This window comes from Ixodes scapularis, unplaced genomic scaffold (genome assembly GCF_016920785.2).
Source record: "Ixodes scapularis isolate PalLabHiFi unplaced genomic scaffold, ASM1692078v2 PGA_scaffold1__304_contigs__length_218370807, whole genome shotgun sequence".
Lineage (NCBI taxonomy): Eukaryota > Metazoa > Arthropoda > Arachnida > Ixodida > Ixodidae > Ixodes > Ixodes scapularis.
Genome location: NW_024609846.1, coordinates 196199506 through 196220549, shown reverse-complemented (window position 1 = coordinate 196220549; position 21044 = coordinate 196199506). Strand labels below are relative to the sequence as shown.

The following is a 21044-nucleotide window of genomic DNA, read 5'->3' as shown; positions in this document are numbered from 1 at the left end:
GTCGCGACGCTTTCAAGACTTTTTTTTAGCCTGTCATAGCTGAAGCGGGCACTTCAGCTGTTCATTCAGACAACATATTCCGCGCATCTAACTCCGTCTGAGGGGAATTTTCCACTGAATGTCTGACCTGTCACTGTCCCGAGATCCACCATTTAAAAGCCTGAAAGGACGTAAGAAGCGGGAATAAACAGGCCCCTGTGAAATAGCTGCCAGTCAGGACGGCCAACAGTCCACTGTCGATGGGCGCAGACCCAAGCCAAGCTCTTTAAAAAAAATCCCGGGCCGGGGCCGGGGGGGGCACGAGCCCCACTGCCCCCCCGTAGTTGGCGCTTATGGCCAGGAAGGTGAAAGAGGACACTCAACTTCCAGGCACCGATGGAAGACGTTCGCGTCGGAAACCTTTCAATGTACTCTTTGTGTCATTGTTTTAACCTTATCTAACCGTAATAAAGTCTTTGTTTTATTCTTACTTTAAAAACGGTGACTTCTTGGACCATCAAGTTAACAAATCAGAAGTGGGATTTACATCGGAACCGTGCTTTTGGAAGCTGATGTCACTGGAGAGCGTCGACACATCGGAGGGCGTCGACAACGAGGCACGGTGAGCAAAGCATGACTTTCAACTGACTCCGCTGCTACTATCTTTGTGAGGAGCAGTATAGTCGAGGTCAAGTCTTAGTGACAATGCGTCTAGACATTTCTTCGTGAAATCTACTAACATCTAAAGCGATCAACTGTGTGTTCATCGCGGGAGAAAAGGAAACCGAAAGTCGAAGATGACTGAGGGCAACATGAACCAAGAACTCATTGCAGCTTTATTAGATCAAAACAAAAAGCTGATAGAACTCATGGACAGAAAACCTGAAACATTTCACGTAATGCCCGATCTCAACAAAGCAATTGCCGACTTCGATGGTGAAGGGTCCAGTCACGAAGCCTGAGGCTGGCTGAAGACTGTTGACATGATGGCCGTGTTGCATGGCTGGCCGGATCATTTCAAGCTAGAAACAGCCAAGCTACACTTAAAAGGGCCAGCTCGTTTTTGGTTACAAGCTCGGATTAAAGAACTCGCAGGCTGGGAGGACTTTAAGTTAGCTTTCAACAAGACATTTGTTGGCCAGACGAGTACCGCGGAAAAGTGGCGAAAAATGCAGGAGCGGGCGCAACAGAAGAGTGAATCCACCACCGCATATTTCCTTGAGAAAATGCTACTGTGCAAAGAATTAAATCTCAGCCTTGAAGATGCCAAAGAACAGGTCTTAATTGGACTGAGATCAAGAGATGCTTGCATCTCACTAACAGCAAAAGAGCACAAGGATGAAGATGAGCTTCTGGCGGATTTAAGAAGATTAGACAGAGTCAGCTGTTCGAGGATTCAGAGGTCTTCTGCCGACAGGGCGCAAGGAGTAACTTCGAGTTCAGCTCAACTTGCAAAGCCTCCCTCGTCCAGATTATGGGCTAGCGCATGGCAGGGAGTCCAACCTAATTCGGCAACGACCCAGGTGGATAAGACCAGCGCTACACCCACTGATAGGAGACCAGGAGCATCGCCTCCCAAGCGTGACGCCACGGAACGAAACCTTGCCACAGTAAGATGCTATGGCTGTGGAAAATACGGCCATTTAGCTAAGGACTGTCCGGACAAAGCCAAACCCACCGGAAACTTTGTAGTGAATCCAAATAACAACGATCCAGCAAAGTTCCTGAAGACAGCCACCATCAACGGGGTTCAACAGGTGTCTGCCATGATCGACCCAGGAAGCTCAGAATGTATCATGGGACATGCTGCAGCGGTCAAGTGCAAGCTGCAGATTACCTGCTCATCAAAGGGACTGTATGGCTTCGGAAGCACCGACGAGTACGCAATGAAATCAATTGGATCTGCTTTCATTGACATCTCCATCGACGACATTGTGTGTAAGGGGGTGGAGGTCCTCATCGTGCCGGACAGCGTACAACCTGTAGACATCCTAGTTGGGCGGACGTGGACGGAGCAGCCCCACATCGCATATCTACGAATAGGCAGCGAGCTGCGAATTGGATATAGGAATGACCTGCCCTTTTGCAACATCGAGCTGCCCCCGCCACCAACGAAAGACAGCGTAACAGTGAGTGAGACGACCACACTTCCCAAGAAAAGTGTGTGCTGGGTCACCCTCCAGTCCAAAGAAAAACGAGATTCCAATATCATTCTTCGTGACGAGCTTGGAGGAGAGTGTCTGCACCACTTGACAGACGGAAAGGTGAACGTCCCGATCGTCAACGACTCATCCACTGACAGACATTTTCGGAGAGGTCAGATGTTTATGCATGCCGAAATCTTGGATGACGAGGACGAGCTGCATATGGCAAGCATCGATACTGATCGAAAGGAACCGATCTTAGAGGGTCAAGTGAACTTTGATCAGGACGCTGCAGAAGCTGAGGTGTCAGAGCTGATGGTAGTGATCAATAATTACAGAGACTGTTTTGCGCTCTCTCTTGGGAAGCTTGGGTGTACCCATTTGACTGAAATGACTGTCATTGAAAAACCTGGCAGTGTCCCTGTGCATTGCAAGCCCTATCGCACTAACTTGGAAGAGCGAAACGCAATTCGAGAAATTGTTACGGAGTGGAAGGACTGCGGGTTAGTAACGGAGACGTCCTCACCATATGCTAGTCCTGTTCTCCTGGTGAAAAAGAAGAACGGAGAGGACAGGTTGGTCGTAGACTTCCGCAGGCTCAACAGCCAGACAATTCCAGACAGGTTTCCGCTGCCCGACATCGATGACCAACTTGCGCAGCTCGCAGGCGCGAAGTTGTTCTGCGTCCTGGACTGCGCTAACGGGTATCTTCAGATCCCCCTGAGCGAAGATTCCAAGTCTAAGACAGCATTCATAACCCCAGACGAGACTGGACAGTTTGAGCGGATGGTTTTCGGACTCAAAAATGGCCCAGCCGTGTTTCAACGTTTGATGAACCAGGTACTGGGACCCTTGCGAAACAATGTAGCTATGTGCTATTTCGACGACATTCTCATTCCTGCAAGGAATTGGGAAAAGATGCTGGAGAAGCTGAAGAAAGTGCTGGACGCCATCAGAGAGGCAGGCCTTACTCTAAAGCTGCCGAAATGTTTCTTCGGAAAAAGAGAGCTCGAATATCTTGGATTCAGGATACGGGAAGGGTTTCTGCTCCCTGGAGAACAGAAGACAGAGGCAATCGCGAACATGAAACCCCCAGAGGATGTGCATAGCGTGAGGCAGTTTCTTGGGGTGACGAGTTTCTTTCGGAGGTTCATCGCGCACTACGCGACAAAGGCAGAGCCGCTGTCAAGATTGCTTCGTTAGAACAGCGACTTTGTGTGGGGTGACGAGCAGCAGGAGGTGTTCGAGCAGCTGAAGGAGGAACTAACCTCGTCACCAGTGTTGAGGCTGTACGACCCTGCGGCTCCCACCGAGTTGCACACCGATGCAAGTGTTAAGGGCCTTGCTGGCATGCTGCTGCAGCCGGATGTGGATGGGAAATGGCACCAAGTATTTTGCGTCAGTAAAAAGACCACAGATGCTGAGAAGAACTACCACTCTGGGAAGTTGGAGTTGATGGCAATCGTGTGGGCCGTCGACCGCCAAAGGGCCTTACTTTTGGGGATTCCGTTCGTGCTCGTGACGGACTGCCAGGCTACCGTGTACCTGAACACGCACCGCACGCTGAAGCCGCAGATCGCGAGGTGGTTTGATCTTCCTCAAGAATACTCATACGAGGTGAGATACCGGCCAAAAGAAAATATGGCCCACGTCGACTGCCTGAGTAGGAGTCCGGAAGGACCAGCAACGGACACAATGGACGAACTGAGTTCTCGGGTTGATGTCTACGTCACCATGAATCTCGATGATCAAGTGATCATGATTCAGCGATCGGACCCAGTATTCGCATGGCTGGCAAGAATTTTGCAAAAACCGACGGCAGAAAGGACAGAGGAAGAAAAACGAAGAGTGAAAGAGCTGAAGCTCAAGGATGGCAAGCTCTTCCGCATCGAAGAGGACGGATGGAAGTTGCTCTTCGTCATGCCAAAAGCGATGAGAAAAACACTGTGCGTTAAATTTCACGACATGCAAGGACACTTCAGTGTTGATCGAACTGTTGCCAGGATAAAGGAGCTGTATTGGTTTCCACAAATGAAACGTTATGTAAAACAGCACATCCAGGGTTGCTTCGAGTGCCTCCTCGCCAAAGTTCCAGGAGGGAAGAAACCTGGATTTCTTCACTCAATCCCTCCAGGAAAACGGCCATTCGAGGTGGTGCAACTCGACCACATTGGACCATTCGTTCGAAGTGGAAGACGCAATCAGTGGATCTTGGTGCTGATCGACAACTTGACCAAGTTTGTGAAGCTGTACCCTGTACGAGACACTTCAACAAAAAGCGTGCTGCGATGCTTGCAGAGCTTTATTACCGAGTTTGGACTGCCGGATCGCATAATATCGGATCGAGGATCTTGCTTCACATCGCACGAGTTCAAGAGCTTCCGTCAAGAAAAAGGAGTCTGTCACACCCTCAACTCGGCTCATCACCCAAGGGCAAAATGGCCAGGTCGAACGTGTCAATAGGACCTCAATCCCGATGATAATAACTACGGTTGAAGACCCAAACCACAAAGACTGGGATCTCAAGATCAAAGAAGTTGAGAGCTACCTAAACGCAGCCTACAACGCGTCGACAGGCACCAGCCCATTCAAAATGCTGCATGGTTACCAGCCCCGAGTCGAAGACGGACTTTTGCGCTGGCTCAACAGAGAAAATGAAGAATGGGAACAGCCGGAGAACCTTCATGAGTCGGGCCGAGAGGCTATACAGCACAAGCAAGAGAAGTCAAGCGAATACTTTGACAAGAGCCATTTCGCCGCTCAAAAGTTAAAAGTTGGAGATCTGGTCAAGATGCGTTGTCCTCCAGAGCGCACAGGAGAGCCAACAAAAACACAAGCTAGATTTAGGGGTCCCCTTTTCGTGACCGAAGTCCTTCCAAGCGACACGTATAGAGTGTCGGAAGTGAAAGGCACAAAAAAGCGGATCTACGCGACCACGGCCCACATCACTCAGCTGAAGTTGTGGAGGAGGCCAGGTGGCGAAACTTCGAGCGACTCTTCTGGTGAAGAACAAGACGACAACCCCAATGAACCACCGCCACGAAAAAGTGGGAGGTCTCGCAAGCCGACTGCTTACCTGAAGGACTATACGTCTGTGTGAAGTGAAGTGATGTGATGTGTGCAATTTACGGTGTAATGTAGTCTTTTATTTTGGCCTTCAGAAACTGAGGTCAGTTAAAACCCAGTATGGCCGAGTGTTAAAATAACATACAACAGTGCGCCTTATTTTTCTTTGTGAATGAGTTCCGACCCAGCGGACATAGAGGGGGAGACCGCAACTCCGACGGGGGGCCAGCTGTGTTTATACCTCTGGCAAGGAGGGGTGCTTAGACAAGAGAGGAGGACGATCGTTCGCTGAGCGACTGCTGCCGCGGGGCCTCGACCACCCCCGCGGGCTCTGGGCGTTGGCCGGGAAGGTGAAAGAGGACACTCAACTTCCAGGCACCGATGGAAGACGTTCGCGTCGGAGACCTTTCAATGTACTCTTTGTGTCATTGTTTTAACCTTATCTAACCGTAATAAAGTCTGTTTTATTCTTACTTTAAAAACGGTGACTTCTTAGACCATCAAGTTAACATTCTACAGTTTCATAATCTTAACAATAAGAAGTCTTAGTAGGTCGTCCCGATGACTCCAATAAGGATATCAGAGACTCCGTTGCCGTCTTTGCACGTGCATCATGTCGTTATCATTTACGATTATCGGGGGGGGGGGGGGGGGGGGGGGGGGGGGGGGGGTATCGGAGGTATCAAAATTATCAAAAATTCTCGAATATCAGGCAACAGCTGCAACGACGAAGCTTTGCTCTATCTTCCGAGGTAAATAGTACTTCCATTGCTTTGCTGAAGAAGCTTAAGGCAGAGCGTAAAGCATTTGTAATGAACAATCTGGCACTCCTATCTAGTGCCTCAGTTCAAAGGGTGTTAAGAGTAGCAATCGACATCTTCAGTAAGAAATAACGCAAAATGTCCGACGAGATTTTCGAGAGCCAGTTGTTGTTCAAAATACTCAGGGGCAATAAATGAAATAGGTGGCAACAATAAGAACTTGAATAACCCTCTTCCCTTTGTTTCTCACTTGAGGACAGTGATGTTGAAAGTAACGAAACGAAAGTAACGGATCACTTTTTGAAGTAAAGGTCACTTACTTTTATTGGAGGGTAATTGTAAATAATTACAATTTAGTCTTGAGTAATTGTAAATGTAATTCCCTACTAATTTTCAGTGACGTGTACAAGTCTGGTCGCGAGTGCCTAAGTGAATTCCCGTGATGGGCTCCAAAACGAATACCCCCCAAGATGTCGCGTGAAGAGCTGCCTCACATGTCCTGCATCCGAAAGTGCAGCTGAGTCTGCACAAGTTTCCGAAAGATCAACGGGATCAGGACCAACGGCCGGCTGCAATTCCGGCATAACAAATGCGGGCACCTCGGAAGGCAAACGCTACCAGATTTATATGCCCCTAGCATTTTGTGGAAAGTGACTACATTGAGTTCGCAAGTGTCAAAACAGGAATCCCATACCATTTAGTTCAACGACATTTCGTCCCCAACACATGCATTTTTCAGTGATAATTCTACAAAAAAAAATACAATATAACAAAATGTGACAAAAACATAAAACAAAGGATATGCACACACTTGGGATCGAACCTGAGTCCACCCCGTGTGAAGTGTAAATCTTTCCACTGAGCTACAAGGGGAACTCTTCGTAGTAATGCAGCCGGTCGACTGTAGGTTGGAAAGTTTGCTGCCGATTTCCCTTCAGCACAGGCACTTCCGGCTCAAAGTCGGGCAGCACCACAGATTGGCCATATTCGCACCTAGTAAAGAAATCGAACGCATGCATATTGAACTCGAAGTGCGCACTTCGCGCTTGACGTTTGCATGAGCTGTCTTCAGCCACGAAAAGGGGTGACAGCTCACCGAGGTCTTCGTGCAAATCGGCTTAATGTTCAGGCGTGTTGTCCGGGATGAATACCAATTCTTATGATAGATCCAAAATTTTTCTTTCGACGGAAGACAGATTCGCTGGTACCGCAAATGACAGCTCTTATGTAGAGGCCCCACGCCCGTCGTCATCGCCGTCCAGCCCGCGAGTCCTACAATACGTGATACAACGCCATGTTGAGAATTACGCAGTGAATGCACAGAATGCTTCCGGTTCCCTGTCACTTTTTTTCAATCAACGTATTTGCAGCTTTTCATAGCCACAAAAGATGGGTTTCATATTTTTTCTATTTTTAATATTGAGTATGTGCCTTCCATGACCCACGACTGTGATTAAATTTGGTGGTTGTGCCTAAATCTTAGAAAACAGCCTGTGACCACGAAGAAGAGAGTGAGCGTGACTCAAACCGGCCAGTTCTCGATCGACGGTTTGGGGGCGAAAAGAAACCGAATTTCGATCCGCAAATTCTGTTCTGGGTAGTTGAGCTCTCATATTTCACGTTTAACTAAAAACCTCGGCGAGCATAAATACCTAGTCAGTGACCCTTTAATAACAGTACCAACAAGGTAAGTTATAATTCGTTTGTTTCAAGTCCTAAATGTGCTTTTACGACAAAAACTCTGACAGCTTTGCAATGGCTCCACTAGATGTTGTCAGCCGTGGTGCTGAATTTTGGGTTTCTATCAGCGCTAGACACTGATCTCTGTGTCTAACAGTACTGCAAAATAGTTTATCATGTTTTTTACAGTCATTGCAATACCAGTGATGTGACTGGCCAAAGCCAAACAAAGGGCACTCTGTGTTGTGTAGGGTTCTAATGCGATATGTTATGACGCACTTGCTGCTTGTGTTTTTACTGCTGAGACATCCCACAAGTATACACCCGCCGGCAATACGAAGGTGAACGCCGCACCGTCGACCACTCCGTGCTATCAGCGTCATGACATGGCTGCCATGGCAGCCACGTCATGGCGCTGATAGCACGGAGCGGTCAACGGTTTGGTGTTCACCTTCATATTGCGATAAGAAAGCGAGGCATCACGGCAGTCGTGCTATCGCGTCCGGCGTTCACCTTCATATTGCCGGCAGATGTACAGCGCTGTAGGATTTGCCGAGCAATTCCAAAAAACCGCTTGCCACTGTTTTACTGGTTCCCAACGTACCAGATTTTTATCAAAAGTGAGCAAATGTGAAACAATGAATTGCAAGCATCCCGGCTGGTGCCTCTTTCGTGCAACCATGTTTGTATTCACATAAGGGCACCTTCGGCAGGCTTGCAGTTGCGCGTTCTTTGTCACGCAAGCGGAGACAACAGCTATTCAATCGAAACCGAAACCATGCCACTCCGCTCCGTCGCCTACTGATTCCCAAAATTTTATGCAAAATGTAACTGTTGAGCATACAATAAGAATCAGTCCAGCGGCGCATGCTTGCCAGGCCGGCAAACAAGGTACAAGTTAACACACAAAAAAAAAAAAACCTGAGCGCATCGATGCAAGAGCCAGCTAGGGAGAAAAAAGGTTCTTGGAGTGCTTCGTGCAACAACTGAACCAGGGACAAACAAGCGCGCTGTGCAGGTTCAGCATCCCGACATTTCTTTGCTTTGGCTTACTTCTCTTCATCAACTTTCTTTTGCGTCAGATTTTTCACGGAACGGGGTCCCGCTTTGGCTTACTTCTCTTCACCAACTTTCTTCTGCGGCAGACTTTTCACGTAACGGGGTCCCTCTCGAAAGCGAGCCCATGGAGAGAAACCTAGGTAATCAATAATTCGCACATCAGTCTTTGAGTTAGAGGGATTTCCGTAGTAACGTATGATTTAAACAAGAACAGAAATGTAAATGAACATGCGGCAATACTTAGTTTAATTTTAGAAAACGCCATATCTGCCGCTATCAGTGGATGGCAACACCCGACGTCGCGCGACCATGGTAACTGGAAGGCTGGGACCAAATATAGTTTTCCCACGGTCGTTGCTTTCAGGAGCGAGTGCTTCAGTTCACAAAGTAACTCCCGCAGCGCAAAAATGTGGTTCCGTTTGACAGCACGAAGGCATGGCTGATACCTCGCATGCTAGCGTCGGAGCGTCCACACACACCAGCGTCTATCGTTGAAAATATTTTTAAAAAAGATGCGAGATGAGACCCACGAAAGCGTGAAACGCAAGGCGGCGGGAAAACCATGCAAGACTGGGTGGACAATTCATGGAGGGTACGTTGTGTCGGGCGGCCGCTTCCGCCACGTAACACACACATGCTCAATTTCGATACTCTGTTTAGCTCCAGTTTTGAAAAGCGACCAAAATTGTTCTTTTGGCACAGGCAATTAGCACAGATTACCTATATTTTAGCCCCTTGGCACAGTTTGGCACAGCAATCACGTCACTGCAATACCAATCTTGGCTGTTTTGCGTAAAAGCCTCAGGATTTGGTACGGTTACGTGTCTTGTGGTCTAACCTGTACAGTATGGCGACAGCCAGGGAAGAGGTAGCTTTTGCCTGGTGAACAGAGCATGTATATATGATTCAGTATCACACTGCAAATGCAGACCATCACAGATGTGGCACCGCGGGCCTCCACGGTACGGGCTGTTGCCTTTCCCCGGGGCCACGGCTCTCCTGAGCCAATAAAGATTATTATTATCATTATTAGAACTGACAAGAACAGAAACTTTCAGGTACCTAGGGATAACAATAAGTCAAAACATAAAATGGCAGTCACATATATTGTAAATATCTGCGCAGCTGCATATAGAAAGTTGTGCATGCTTAGATATAAGCTTAAAAGTAGCAATAAGGAAATAAGACTTGCAGCACAGAAAACTCTAATACGACCTACTCTAGAATATGCTTTGGTCGTTTTGGGACCACACAACCAAGACCGACATAAATAGGCTCAAGAGAATACAAAAGAAGTCAACACATTGTATAACTTCAAATTACAGATCAACGTCCTCCGAGACAGAAATGTTGAATGTTTGTGGACTTGAACCTTAGCGGTTAGGAGACAAATTTCACGGTTTAAGCCTTTCTTTCTGATTTATCATGGCCAAGTAAGGATCAACCACGACATTTATCTTAGGAACAGGACCAAGTGATCAGCTAGACTAAATCCATGTTTTAAAGAATTCTTGTTTTGGAAATAAGATTAAAAATTGGAATAAGCTTCCCGAGCATATTGTAAATCACAATGTTATTTCAATATTTGAAGGTATTGTTAGACTTCCTTGCTGTGTTATAAATGTAAGCATATCACCTCTGTTATTTTCTCTTGTTTCCCGTTCTTTGAAGTTAAATGTGTATATATTGCATAGTACACTTAATGTTGTATTATAGTTTTTCTTTCTATACTGTTCCCTTTGTTATCAGTTTGAATGTACATGGCACATGCCTTCGAGTATTGTAATCAGCATATTGATATTGTTAAACCAATTATCACTTTTTTTTTCTTTTTACATGCATTTAGTCGGCTTTTCTTTTGCGTGAATCTTTGATCGGATTTTGTAAATATGGTATTCTTCAGTTGTTATTGGAGGTATCCCACAGGCCACCAGAATGTATAAATAAATAAATAACTACTTGTATATCGCTCTAGCCCCTCTACATCGTTGGATTTTCTGAAAATTTCACTGGGAATATGGGGCCAACTTTTCCTGTTTCTGGCTTCTGAAGCCATAGAGCTCCATGTATTCGAGACCTCCGTCAGCCGCCCTTACCCCACTGAAATTTGCAGATAACACAAGTTCTGAAATATTTCGACACCCGCCTCGCACCTCTAGCCCTACGTTTAGGTGGAGAATGAGCGTGGAGAAGTAATCTTCTAGAGGACACTCTGCAAGTGATAGCAGTTCGGTCCCAGGTGTCAGAGCAGGGACTCAGACGAGAGGCTCATTCTTTCTTTGCATTGATATATTTCCCCCCGTGAAGGGGGTGGGCCGATCCTGGAGGCAGTGCAATCAAGGTGCCAGAAGGGCTTCCTCCCACACGACGGGGTCTTTGAGCACAATTTCGTGCTACAGGAGCGCCTTGACAGGGCCCGAACAAGTGGCGGGCAGCTATGTGTGGCTTTTCTAGACTTTGCCAATGCCTTTGGCTCCGTCGCACACAATGCCCTGATCGAGGCGGTGTGGGGTGCTGGTGCTGGGGAGGCATTTGCCTCCATAGTGCAAGACCTTTACCAAGACAACATCACCACCGTCGCCGCTGAGGAAGGGACCACCGAGCCCATCTCCATCGCTGCGGGAATCAGGCAGGGCTGCCCGCTGAGTGGGCTCCTCTTCAATCTGGTCCTCGACCCAGTAATTCGGGCGGTGCAGGGAGGCGAGCGACGTCACAACATCCTCGCATATGCCGACAACCTCACCCCACTGGCTGATGACCCAGACATGCTCCAGCAGCGCATAAACACCGTGGCAGCCTTGTCCGGTCGGCTGGGGCTCAAGCTGAACCCTGCAAAGTGCCGCACCATCCACCTCACCGGCGAGCACCCCGTGGGCACGAGGCCGACCACGTTCACCATTGATGAGTCACCTATCCCAACCATCGGTGACTTCGCAGGGCACAGCTTCCTGGGGCGGCCAGTAGGCTACCGAGTACTGGCCGACAATGCCACCATCCGGGACGCCATCAACCTCGGCAAGCGCCTTCTGACCTCGGTGCTTGCCCCGTGGCAAAGGCTGGATGCGGTGAAGACTTTCCTCTTCCCTGCACTCAACTTTGCCATGCGGGCGGGCACGCTGGGGAAGGAAGACTGGCGACGCCTGGACGAGACTCTACGGCCACTTCTCAAGCGAACGCTGTACCTCCCGAGCAACTCATCAAACGAGTACCTGTACGGAGGTGCAGCCGCCGGGGCAGTAGGCATACCTGTTGCGGCCGACATCAGTGATGCCTGCCGCATCGATGGGGCCTTCAAGCTGCTGTCTTCTCCAGACCCCGAAATACGCAGCATGGCATTGCTGGCGGTGACAGACATCACCGCAAAGCGACTTCGAAGACCAGCTGCCGAAGGATACATCGAGGCCTACCTGACGGACAAGAAAGAAGGCGACTTCCGCTCCACCGCCACCCAGCTCAAGTCGGTGTGGACGGAGGCTCGCAAGGCGTCTCGCCGGCTTGGGGTAAGCTGGGAGCTCCGACCAGATGGAGCTTGGATCGCCTTCGGGGAGACCTCGCTGTCTCCAAAGCACCGCCACAAGGTAATTCGCACACTGCGGGAGGTCCTGATGGCGGAGAAGAACGCAGCCCTCCAACAGAAGCCAAGCCAGGGCAAGGCAATGGAATGCGTAGCAGCTGACCGGACCAGCTCACACTTCATCCGATCCGGTCAGTTCACACGATTTGCAGACTGGCGATTCATCCATCGGGCGCGACTGAACCTCCTACCCCTCAACGGTGCTCGACCCTGGGCTGCAGCAGTGGACCAACGGTGCAGGACATGCGGCTAACACTGCCGCATGTCCTCTGCCATTGCATGCCCCGAAGCCGTGACATCACCGAGCGCCATAACAAGATTGTGCGACGAATCAAGGCCGCAGCTACGAGCCGCTTCACAGCCACCCACGAAGACCAGTCGGTGGGAGACACAGGCTTGCGACCCGACCTCGTGTTGGTAAGAGGGGAGGAGGCCATAGTCCTTGATGTCTGCTGCCCATTCGAAAACAGACGGGTGGCCATGCAAGAGGCGAGGGCGAAGAAAATTGAGAAATATGCGCCTGTCCGGGAGCTCCTTCGGCGACGCTTCCAACGAGTCACGGTGGAGGCCGTGGTTGTGGGGGCGCTCGGCGCCTGGGACCCGGACAACGACAAAATCCTGCGCCGAGTGTGCAGCCGCTCATACTTGCGGCTGATGAAAAAGCTAATAGTGAGTGAGACAATTGCCAAGTCAAGAGACATTTATGTGGCACATGTTGGGGGGAAGTGACCTCAACCCGCAACACCCTCACCTGCCTTTCTCCTCACATAACTCTTTTTTCTATTACCCCTTTTTTTCCTCTAACTATTAATTATACCAAAATTAAGCAATCACCGATGGAAACCCTGTATCTATGTAATTAGCACCAATAAAACTTTGTAAATATGGTATTGCTCAGTTTTTATTGGAGGTATCAACTGTATCAATTTGGTAAATGTTGTTCTTCCTTGCCATGACCCACAGGCCACCAGCATGTAAAAATAAATAAATAACTACCTGTATTCGCTCTAGCCCCTCTACATCCTTGGATTTTCTGAAAATTTCACTGGGATTATGGGGCCAAGTTTTCCCGTTTCTGGCTTCTGAAGCCAGAGAGCTCCATGTATTCAAGACCTCCGTCAGCCGCCCTTCCCCCACTGAAATTTGCAGATAACACAAGTTCTGAAATATTTCGACACCCGCCTCGCACCCCTAGCCCTACGTTTAGGTGGAGAATGAGCGTGGAGAAGTAATTTTCTAGAGGACACTCTGCAAGAGATAGCAGTTCGGTCCCAGGTGTCAGAGTAGGGACTCAGACGAGAGGCTCATTCTTTCTTTGCATTTATATATTTCCCCCCGTGAGGGGGGTGGGCCGATCCTGGAGGCAGTGCAATACCAGGCCAACCCGTGGCATAGGTGAGGTAAACCTCAAGCACTACGCCGCATTCCAAAAATAAGATTAATATCTTGGGTCCAAATAGGACCCGTATCAGATATTAAGCTGATAAGAACAGATACTACACTTTGATCTTAGCCAAAAGGCCGAGAAGCGATAACACCCAATTGTCCTTTAATTTCGAGTCATTCTAGACTTGAACTCCAAGAGCACAAACCACCGTGTGCGATGCACGCCAATGAGCATGGCTTCTGCGGCGTCCAGAGTCCATACCAGATAGCTGGTCGCGGCTTCTTGGAGCTAAATAACCGTCTCCAATGTGAACTAAACTTGCAATTACCTAGTTAGATCGAAAATAGTCAAATTAGGCCGTAAACTAGGCACTGTGAAGAGGTACTAAAATCCTCGTCACCATCTCTCCAAATGTCAACTTCTACAGTGTACTACAAATCGTAGTAAACGATATGAACTTGAAAGAAAAATAGTTCCACGCTATTTATAAACCGTTACAAAAATACCACTCACCAAACAATTGATGATACTAAAACCGGATCTCTCCTCAAGTCGTTCCGGTGAAGTTTCGTCTGCTTCGGTCTGCTTCAATCACACATAAGGGCGGCTCGCTTGCTGACTGGTAGTAACTCAATGTCGGATACCAACAAACAATTGTTATTAAACCGCTTTCGTCTTGCAATGGTAATGCGAAGGTATGAAAACCACCGCGAGAAAATAAGCAGCTATGTATCGGGCAAACCCATCCCTCAAACTCGATATGCAATGTCTCCACAAACCAGCTGACAGCAGCGCAACGTTTATGAGAGGTTCTTGGCTGAAACGCAGCACCGCCTAACATTTCAGGCGGCTTAGAAACGCCTTTAAAAGATACCACTCGCCAAAGAAAGAACACCGCAAAATCATTGCTGAAAGTTGAAAATGAAATCGAGACAAATTAACGTAATCACGATCACCCTAGAAGAATCAAGGAGCAGACATCGCCAAATTGTAGCACAAATCCAGATTCCCTGGATTTGCGCGAGATGGCGACGCCGCCGCTAAAGGTCCAGTTTTACTGCGCGTCTACTAGATGTCGCTAGTGCCCCGTTCACCCGCGATATGCAGTATCACTGGTTAATCTTTTTTTTTTTTCCACGAGGAACGAATAAAAAAAAATCATTCTCTCGGAACGTCTATCTAAACTGCGACAAGTACTTTCGAATGTTAAAAACCTTTAACGAACGAAACGAACTCGCCGGATTGTCAGACAGAAAAGGCGCCAAAGGAGGCTTCAAAATCAAAAGCCAGTCGCTGTCAAAAGCCTCAGAAGCAAACTAATCGCGATATTAGTGGAGGCGAGCTCACGCCGAAACGGGCTTGCGCGAAATGGCAACATCGCAACCACTTTTTACACCGTGATCGCAACTAAAAGGCAAAAGTTCGCCTCGCGTCCACTAGATGTCGCTAGTGCCCCACTGAACCGCGGTAACACTGTCTTTTTGTTTTCTTGGCGTTTAAAGTTCCTCAACATGCTTTTTCGCGTAACATAGACACTCTAAGCTACTATCTCAACGTTGCAAGCCTTTCAACGAGCACTTATGAACATTAAAAACCTCTAAAGGAAAAAATGTAATGTCCAACCTAACGACTGGCAGAAAAAGGCGCGAAAAAGGGTCGAAAGCTTCGCGCGGTTTTAGTGCTGGTTACGACTGCGCGCTTCCGCTTAAAGATACTGTAATACAACGCACGAGACATTTAATTAAACATCACGCCACACGAAACGTAGCCGGCGCCCGCAGCTAGCCAGTGATTATAATCCGAATATGGTGGCCGCAGAAAACACGAACTGGCGCACGTCCTACCACCACGATACCAAAGGCGCCCCCAATAACGCCAACACACAAGACAAGCGAAAAAGAAGGTTATCTTGAACTAGACACCGCTAACCGACAGCTGCACGAAAAGAAGTACTGAAATCGACTCACCTTAGGCCCACTTCGCCCGACCGTCGAGAAGGTTACATCATCCGTGCAACAACGCGACGAAATGCGTTCCAGCGGCTCAGGCACTTGAACCTGCGAACGAGGGCGCGTGATCGGCCGATGAACAAACAATCCGTGACCAACCATCACGACGCGTCAAAATCATCAAAATCGTACCTAAGCGGGACGTCGCACTCCAAGCGCCACAGCGGAAAAAAAGATGTCAGCGGCAAAGACAGCAGGAAACCACGAGGCGACAAAGGTTCTACGCAAACGCGAAGTGTAGGGGAAAGGGTATTTTAAAACGAGAGGGTATCGTCGTTGCTGCTTCGACCTTCGACAGCTTTTCAACGTCCTCTCCCCATTAGGGAAGAGTAAACATGGCCTTGAGTCATTCCAGTACGTCACGAACAGCGTTGGCGGTCCTTCGAGGCATCGCGGTGGTGACAGCGGGCGCGGGGCAAGCAGCTCGTTTCCTCCCTGCACTTCGTTCCACCGTGCGATGGAGCGCAACAGAGGCTGGGCGCCCATCGAGCGCTGGGCATTCGGTTGGCTCTGAGACGACGGCCTGTGGGGTTCCCCGCGGTCCATCTTAACCTGAGACGGTGCGCAGCGGAGGGATCCGCCTTTGCCCAGACTCTCCTTCTGCCTGTCCACAGCCAAGGAGGATTCGTTTCGCCGTCTGTGGAGGTGCCGGCGTCTTATCTCTATTCTGTTGTGTTGTTGCTTCCGAAACACTTGTTCCCGGCTGCCGGCTGCTGTTGGTGGTCCTTTTCTTTTTTTTTTCTTTCCCCTTGGACTTAGGTTTGCGTTTACTGCTTTCTTTGTTTTTTTATTTTTATTTGTTCTTTTCTTTTTTTCTTTTTTTTTTGTCGTGCGTCTTTTACGGAAAGGGTTACGCGTGCATTTTATTTGATTTTTTTTTTCTAACACGGAGGTTTTTTTGGTTTTTTTTTTTTTTTACTCTACTAGCAAAAGGTTGGCCGGCGTCGGCGTTCGTGCATATGGCGCGCGCTTTGCTGGCTCTACTCGCCTCGCTCTCCGAAGGGAAGATCGTCGTGCTGGGCTGTGAACTTGTGAAGAACGTTTCGAGAGGACTTCGCACGCTGCAGATTGCGGGCAGATTTCCGCACGAATTTAATGGGAGGTCGCAACGAGCTGGTGAATATTGAGCCCGACAAAAACCCGGACTGCGGGTATGTTCGCAGAATTCTACAAACATGGAGCTGAATGTGACAATCGCAGAGCGCTGTGGGGTTTTACTTTTCTAGAATTGCGAGTAAAATAGTGTCGCAAGCGCCTGATACAAGAATTATTAACAATACTAAAACACGGGAGCGTTGTTAACAAGCCTTCGTTTTGTGTAGACGGGGTAAAAACGCTCCGGTCACAGGCCACTGCTCCAGACTACATTATAATAACTGTTGCAGACAGCTGGACGTCGGGGGTTGTGAACGGGCGATTTTAGTGCCGTGTTCCAAACGGCTTCTTTGTGAAGAACACACTCGACTTCAACTGAGTTCGCTTCTTCCTCTGTATCTTATTTTTTCTTTAGCTTGGCTCGTGATGACCGATCAGAACCATCCAATACATGCCTTGCAAGTGACGTCATGCTAGGGTAAAACGGGGCGCTGCACCATACTGGTGGTTGACTTCACACTGCGCGGGTGCGCTTAGGATGCCGCTAAGTGCCCGGACATGCGCTGACAATGCACCATATTTTCCACAAAGGTATCAGTTATGTTACACTTGAACTTGGAAAAACGTGCCTAGCTTTCGACGATGAAGTTTAGCCAGTACGTGCAGAATTTTTCGGCATTGGTGCGATCGCGCTACGGCCAGAAAGTTTCGATACGCCGCTGACGCAGTTTTAAAGGAATGCTACAACGAAATTTTGGCGCTCATTTTTTGGTCTCTATGTGTTGAAAGGAGCAGCATCACATCGAACATACCAATATCTTGTTAAAAAAGTCACGAAAAGGAATTTTAAAACGATTAGCAAAGAGCACCTGGTGGATGTCGCTATATCGCCTCGTTTGTAATGCTCGTCTATACTCCGTTTCACCTTCAGTCCGAGCGCAGTGGACGCCACGAGCCATCCCAGCCGATCCAGCGCCGGGAGAAAGGCGCGTGACCTGCCGCAGGGGCGGGGCGACACAGGGAGCTCAAGGTCGCATGACACTCCCTCAACGCCGCATTGGCTGGGATGGCTCTTAGCGTCCGCTGTGCTCGGACGGAAGGTGAAACGGAGTATAGGAACGTTGACAGCTAGTGACGGAGGTTGTCTCGTCTTCGGCCACGACGAGAGAAGAGGGGAAGGAGGATCTCCCCTCTTTCCGAGAATGCCTTTTGTGTGTCGCAGAAGTCGCTATTGTCCCCCTTCAAGATTACAGAAGATTTACCCGTCACTCAAAATTCGTACAAAAGCAGCCGCTTCGGTGGCTGGAACGACTAGGCCATCCTCTCGATGTCAGCCTCGCCGTAGCTTTGCTCGTCCTGAGGGTACCTACGTCACGATTGCGTTGGATGTCACGTGTCTCCGCTGGGCCTTCTCTGAGCGCTTGCCAGAGTGGGCCGTTTATAACGAAAAATACAGCCACCAGGCTCAAAATACAAACGTCCGATTGTCATTTACGAATATTGTGGATCATATTCAACCTAGTTTTGAACACGACGGGAATATTTGAAATTTTGTTGAAGTGTCCCTTTAAAACATAAAAACTGTTGTAACGCAAAAAAAAAAAAAAGCTGAATTGCGTGCTTCAACATTTGACGAGCGGCTCTAGGAGTCGCTTTTAGAAAGATTGTTACGATTCTGCGAAATACTGGTAAACAACGGAAGGCTACCGTCATAATCTAAACCCTGAGACAAATCAAACAATGGAGGGTTTATATTATGATGTTTCCTAAGCGGCTCGCCTGCATACTTTCGCTCCTTGCTAAAATTACCGTTCTCGCGGATGGCACAAGCCGATGCCTCGCGGCGGCGGCGTCTCGACGAGCTCGCACACGGGGGTTGCCGCCGACCGATCGCCGCTTCACTCAGTGTTGGACAAAATACTCGATAAAAGTATTTAAGTTGAGTTACTAAAAACCTGCGTCATAAAGCATTTAAAATACTACTCAAGTTACCTTCACTGTAAAGTATCTTGAGTAGAGTACAAATACTTAGAAATGTATTTCAGTTACTTTTGAAGATACTTCCGCATTGCTTAATTTGTATCGACGCCATTGACAACGACAATTATGCAGCTACGCAATTCTGGGTTACCGGAATGGTTTATTAGCACGCAACAACACAAAACGAAAAAAAAGTATCGTAGGGCATTTTATGCAGTCCGCCTATGAAGAGCAAAATATTGTCACGAATGATAAATGATGAGGCGGCGAATAACTGAAGAAACTAAACGTTTTAATGGGGCGAACTTATTCCCAGCACAAGAGAGGAAGGCTGGCGTCGCAGGCGTCGACGTCGGCGAAACAGCAGGATCGACCGCTGGGGCGAGACTAGGGAGTTTTCGTAGACCGCGTTGCCCCCTCCGCTAAGCTTTCCGCAGCGAAGAAGTTGCTACTGCGCCTGCGCGCCGATAGCCTTGACTGTGGAGTTCCCGCTATCGTAGCGGGTTGCGGAGGGCCTTGCGGGACGGCGAAAACGATCTACGAAAACTCCCTACTGACTCCGGACCGCCACTCGGAGCACCTTTTGTACCCGCGTGTGTTTCTGGAACATTCGGCGTAGAAAGTTCGGCGCATAGAACATCCGTAACTCGATCAGACGACGAAATTCTTGACCTTACCAGAATGCCAAGTTGTAGAAAGAAATAAAAGAGAAGTCCGCTTTCTGGTATCGAACCCGGAGACTCCGCGCGAGAGCCAAGCGCGGTAACCATTCGCCCACGCGCTCGCTGGACAACGCACGTGGCAATATCACTGATAGATGTTGCAGAACATTTCTGGGACAAAAAGAAAGAGGTCGTTCAAGCTATTGGGGAGGAGATCAGACCGTAGCGCCCCAAGCGGTTAACTTTAGAACTAGATGGATGGGGACATGGCCTCCGAGATCCCGAAGCGCGCGAACGCTTCTCCGGCCGTCCCATTCGTGCGGAGAGGGCGTAATTGAAAAAAGAGAAGGAGGCGGCGTGTCTCCGCGGGGAGGCGCTCCCAACCCAGTCATCTACAGCATGGCGCGAGGCTGAAGAGTTCAAGAAAAAGTCTTGTTACATCGAGTTACTGCAACTTACAATTAAAACTGTTTGTGTATTGTGGTAGCACGATGAATAGCTGCTCTGGGGACGTAGATAGAAAATTTGTGATGCTTATTTAATTTGAGATATTCATCTGGACATGTTGCGGCTAGCGCTACAAGCGCGCCTTTTGATATATTTGATTGCAATCTGTAGCACGTATAAAACTAAAAAAAGAAAAGCTCCGTATATAAAAAAATTAGTACTTCCCCTAATAAAAATATTCATGCTGCAATATATATTTTGTTTTACATTCGCACGTTGTTTGGCGTAGCTTTTCGAGCCTCACGAGGTTTGATACTATATATGAAGTCCGTGTTGCCCTTGTTTTAATATTTTTAATATTATGCAATTTTTGCGGGCCGTATTGCGGTGTTTACTTCTACTAGAAGTACCTTTAAGCCGAGGTCACACTGCCTATACATTATACAAAAGACAGTCTGCAGATATCAGTCAACACGATATCCGTGGTTCAAACGCTGCGTGCCAGCTCTCTAATTGAACTGCCTTGCGGCATTCCGAGCTCGCGATCAGATCTCGTGTTGACTCGAGTGTGAATCTGTTCGCAGACTGTCTTTTGTATGATGTAGAAGCAGCGTGACCCCGGGTTTGGGGAAAAACCTTTGGCGGTGAGGTACAACCACCTCGCAATGATTTCGCCATTTTTTTTTTTTTTTTTTATGAGCCTCGTGATAATTGTGGGTACTCATTGAAAAGGTGGGGCGTTATCTTGTAAGCATCTAGTTTTGGGCACATGTAGCACAGACCACCGTATCCCGTAATGCACTTTGTGATATAACTTAATTGATATGCAAACAAACAATGGGATCTCAGGAAAAAGAACTCTGGTTTATCCGCTATCCATTTCCGACAGCCGGCGCAACCCGACCCGAAGCTAACTTTCACGGGCACGCTGCGCTTTATTTTAGCCCAGTTTGAATCAGGCTTGTACAAGATATTCACTAAAAGTATTTAAGTTAAGTTACTTAGTACCACGAGAAATAGTAACTGAGTAGAGTACTAAATACTCAAATTTGTAAAGTAATTGTGTAAAGTACAAAATACTCCAAAAAAGTAACTCGTTACTTTCAAGATACTCTCACGTTACAATTTTCACTGCAATTCATTGTCAAGCATAACCGAAGTCAGAGAAAAAATGCTTCATCCCAGCTAATATAGGAATCCC

General features: G+C 48.3%; 1 non-coding gene across 1 annotated transcript; it reads right to left on the bottom strand.

Annotated features, from left to right (window-relative positions):
• Window positions 1–13604: 13604 nt before the first annotated feature.
• LOC120849918 lies at window positions 13605–13796 on the bottom strand. Its single transcript, XR_005718020.2, has one exon. It is a non-coding gene; the product is annotated as a U2 spliceosomal RNA (small nuclear RNA).
• Window positions 13797–21044: the final 7248 nt, after the last annotated feature.